The sequence below is a fragment of the Dioscorea cayenensis genome, chromosome 12 (assembly GCF_009730915.1).
Source record: "Dioscorea cayenensis subsp. rotundata cultivar TDr96_F1 chromosome 12, TDr96_F1_v2_PseudoChromosome.rev07_lg8_w22 25.fasta, whole genome shotgun sequence".
Classification (NCBI taxonomy): Eukaryota; Viridiplantae; Streptophyta; class Magnoliopsida; order Dioscoreales; family Dioscoreaceae; genus Dioscorea; species Dioscorea cayenensis.
Window position 1 is genome coordinate 5,959,158 of NC_052482.1, and position 5,429 is coordinate 5,964,586.

Sequence of the window (5,429 nt, forward strand, 5' to 3'; positions counted from 1 at the left end):
TCCATTGGCGAGCTTGGCATGGCATTTTGAACAATTAAAAAGACAATAATAAACTCAATGGAATACCAAAGCAACAACTTACTCCTCTAAACAATGACTTAACAAACCAGATCTGAGTTTAAATTGGATCTTGATCCCAGAAGAAAATTTATACATCCCCTCGTCTTGCATCTCCTTTAATAAGGCCTTGCCCGTGGAGAGAATTGCCAGCACTGGTTCCACCATAGCCAGTTACAACCCCCCTCTCCCCCGTGAGGATGATCAGCTTCCCCACCATTGCCAGTTCCACCATCCTCTAGCACCATGTGTTTTTTTGGGTTTTCTTTTTTATTGAGTTTTGTTGTTGTTTATAAACTGTGGTGATGTATGTTATTAATCAATGTAAATGCGTTAACAGAGTATTAATGAATAAATGTGGCCAATAAACTATACATTAATAGGGTATTAATAAAGGAAAAGTCATACAAACAACAAAATCCTGATGATAAACATATTACTATATGCAATTTCAATCAACAGAAAGCAAGAATTATAATTTGCAATTTCAAATTCAGCAGTCTACTATCTGCAATTTACTCATAATATTACTGGTAAATACACAACAAATGCAACATGAAATCCTCAAAATTGTTGCACACTTTATATAAATGTAAATGTATATAGTTGTTTGGGATTCTTTGTTCACATGTCATGTTTGTGATTTCACATTCCAAACCAAAACAAAAAACAAAAAAACTTCAAAGTTTGCTTTGTAGGGACTCCTTCACACTCCTGGGTTTTCCTTGAATGCAGCACTTGTCATGCTCTGCTGTGTGGAGAGTCTGAAGCCTCAAAGTCTGTTATGCTGGTTGCCATGGTATCCTAGTTCTAGAGTTGGTGTCTTGTATTAGCCCTGATATTCTTCATTTTCTGAACATTGAATCGGCCAAGATTACATGCAATTTTATACAAGAGTAAGACTTTGCATGGGTATGAAACTATAGGCAATAAATAAATTTACCAACAATTCATTTACAGTGATGAATGATGAGGAATGAGGCACATCCTTTCAAACGATAAACCCTCCACTGTGCCTTCCCTAGACAATTACAAATTTCACATTAGTACTAGAAAATTAGTTGCTAATTGCAAATTCAATTCATCCTTATAATCAATGTTGAATATTTCTTACCTTGGAAATTTTTAGAGGAGCATGTGTGGAAGGTGGTACTTGCATTCTCCCTTTTATTGCAACTGCAATCCTGGGTTGTTTGTCCTTTGGGGCATTCTCCCTAACTGTGGAATTTCCAATGTGGTCAATGTTCTCTACATTTCACTACAACAAAATTGATGATTAGTAACAATTTTAATTTTGACATATTGGTTTTTTGTCACAAAAAAATACATAATGTGACGAAATCATTATTTAGTCACTCATTTTGCTTGTTTGATAATTTTATCTGACAATACTTTAAATTGTCACATGATATTGTCACAAAAGGATTAGCTCCAAATGCACTCGTACTTTTAGTGATGGTTTAAATATTAAGTGACAAATATAGTATGTCATTAATATAATATTTTTTCGTGACAAATTTTAAAATTTCTTGTTTTTAAACTAAATTTAAATAATGTTACTAATATTAACATATATTATCAACGATAATTTGAATTTTTTTTTATGTACCTTAATTTATTTTTGTGACACATAGGTGTGTCACCAAAATATAAGTAATAATGACATTATAATATTGTTACAAATAAATATCGCATTACTTGATGATATTGGATAATGTCACTATTTGTTACTAAATTTAATGACACTAATCATCTCTCACTAATAATTTTTTTCGTAGTCAAATGCTAAATACCATTGAAAGATAAAATGCTAAATTACATAAACATTTTATATGCTTTACAATTAATTTAGGAGAAAATATAACAAAATTATTTATATAAATTGACATAGATATGAGTAAGGACATAACAATAATTTTTTTAGGTGGGTCACGCAAAACGTTAATAAACCAAACAACGATTTTCTTTTATAAATATTTTTATAAAATATAATTTTCAATATCATGCTTACCAATTTGTTGAATGTAAAAGTAAATAATAGACTTTTCCAAATATTTTTTTAAAATCATATATTTTTATACAATATAAATAGCTTTTGCAAGTAAAAAAACTTGAGAAAGCAAAACAATATATATTTTTTCTAAAAGAATATAAATTTTTTCATGTTATATAAACCAATTTAATAGCTAGGGGCAAGGGGATAAAAAAAAAAGTTTTTGCAAATATTTTTCCTAAAAATATAATTTTCTAAAACTATATTTATCAATTTATACATTGTTTATTTTCAAAAAATAATTTGTTAAGATAGGGTTGTAGCATCCCCATATTAGTTTAATTTCATATTGATTTATTTTAAATTATTTATTTTTTTATTCAAATAACTCTCTTTATCTCTTTTTGATTTTTTTTTTATTTTTAAAGATTTTATTAGAGATATTTTATATTAACACCTTTATATATATTATAATTTATTTTATTAATAAAGACTAAATTATAAAAGACCTTTATATTATTGAAGTAATTTTATATAGATATTAAAGAAGTTTTTATAACTATAGTATTAATTTAAAATTCAAATTTCATTGGTTTAAATTTGTTATAAGTTTTTTTAAAAAAAATATTGCAAAATATATTTAAATGATAATTTAAAATTTAAGTTTCAATGGTTTAAATTTGTTAATAATTTTTTAAAAAAAATTATTGCTAATTTAATTAAAAACATATAAAAATATGTTATTTTTTATATAGAATTTGAAAAGATTTTCATTCAATAAAAAGATATATCCTATAAAAAATTTTAAATAATTTTAATTTATCTAAATTTATTTTAAATTTGTTAATACTTTTTAAAAAATTATTGCTAATTTAATTTAAAAAATATAAAAATATGTTAGTTTTTATATAGACTTTGAACAGATTTTCATTCAATAAAAAGATATATTCTATAAAAATTTCTGAATAATTTTAATTTATCTAAATTTAGTTTAAAGTTTATAAAAATTTAAAAACAAAATTCTATATTTAAAAACAGAATTCTATATAAATCTCTATCTCAATTTCTATTCTTTCTCAATCTTTCTTTCTCTCTCATCATTACTAAGGTACATTATATTTCTCTTTCTCAATGTCTATACTATTGTCTATTTTTTATTTTATTGTTCCCTCCATCTTAAGGCACACTTCCACCTTTTTTTAGTTCATGAATTTTTTTTTTATAAGGCTTGTGTAAGTTCCTAATTCATCAAAGATCTCATGAATCTTTAAGAATTTGCATTAGTGTTCCAATGCACTTAGTTCATAAATTTTTTATAATTGCTTGATTCGCTTCTAATTTTATGGGTTTTTGTAGTGAAGATGGTTCCGTTGGAGAAGGGAATATTTGAATGGGAAAGAGATTGACATCGGCTACAATCATTAAATTAAAGTTTTCTTTCCAAAGGGTTGCTAACAATATTGATTCTTGTGTTTTTTGATTAATTTATGTATTTTTTTAATTATCATTATTTTATAATGGAATTATTGTTATAATTTCTATAGTTGTTTGATTAGCACTTTAAATTGTTAAAATTTGTCATTAGTCAATTAATTTTTGTTATGACTATCTATTGTGCTTATTATTAATTTTTTTGGATGCATATTAGTATATATGTATATGTATATATAATTATATTTTGAACTTTACTTTTGTTAATTTACTCTTCTTATAAATTAATATTTATTATTTTCAAATATTTATTTCAGGTTTTAATGAGGAAAGCTCTGCATCAACAAAACACCATAACCACGAACAACACAAGAGTTGCATGAAGAATAGTTATCAATTTTGATATGATTTACTTAAGATTATAAGTTTTTAATGTTATTGAAATTTTACGAAATAAAATTTGTTAATCCATAAGGTTAACTGTAAATTATGATAATTGTGTTATTTTTCTTTTAGCAATAATAATATTGATTTAATTTTATTTATGATATATTATCAAAAATTAAATTTTTGATAATTTATATAATTTATTAAAAAATATTCACTAAAATATATCACAAATTACAAATACATCATAAAACCATGATTGATTGTGACATTATAAAAATATTACAAATTATATAATATTCAATTAATTGTGACATTACTAAAAATTAATTTATGGCATATTTTTCATTAGTGACACATTTTCATCATCACGAAAATAGACTTTTGTCACTAAATATTATATTTTTTTAACAATATATAGTGATGTTAACCATTTTTATGACGTTATTCTATTTGAAAGGGTGACAAATATTTTTGTTATTTATTATTTAAAAATCAATGGAATGTCACAAATGATAAACTTTACCTTATATTTAGTGACAATTCATAACATTTTTTGATAGTTTGACACAACATTTAGTGATAAAAATGCATGTCATTAATGATTATAAAATAGGTAAAATATGATAATTTTGTCACATAAAAGGTATCATTGTGTGACGAACATGCAAATCGTCACATTAACCCTTTAGCGACGGAGCAAAGGCGACAAAATGTGGTGACGGCAACAAAGCGTCACAAAAAATTTTTAGTGACAAAAATATATTATTTTATAACATTATCACATATGTCAATAATTGACAAATTTGTTGTAGTGTTTGCTGAATTTTTCCTTTTAGGTGCAGTCTTTGGTAGTCTTTTTCTTGGAGCAACTTTTCTTACATTACTTGTCTGGCCAACAAAAGAATTACTAGTGTCATCTATGAGTGGAATAACATCATTACTTCCTAGATTTGAATGTTCTCCTACAAAGCAGATACAAAGAAGATGGTTATGTTTGGGCTAGCACGAAATACATAATGCAGTAATATAACTTACACTTTTTTTTTCTTTCTTTTTGGACATGTAATCCTATTGTGACCTTCACCAAGACACAACCTATACTTAAATACCCTACCTGCCCTTGTGAGTTTTTTTTTTCCTTTTCTCTTATCTTCCACTGACTCTCTCCTTCTTTTCTTAGCAGGTCAACCTGGCATTCTCTTCACCATTGGTGGCAGTGATGGTCCCTCCACATTTGATGGCCTGAATTGCTTACCTTTGAGTGGATTAAAAAGAGACTGGTATGTCTTCAAGTAGGTCTCTTTCCTGTACCATTCAGATATATATTCTAGTGGATTTGCTCCATTGAATGCAATTGAGGCCATTGCATACTGAATGGAATCCCAGTTTTCCCCCATTTTCCATATATACATGTATGCTCTAAAAGTACAACTACATATGCCTCCCTCATATGCAAAACCAAATTATCCCAGTACACTTCATGTTTTTCCCCACCATTCCACTCAACCTGCCATTTAGCACTATTTCCCCTCTCTTTCTCAATCTTTGTAATTAAATT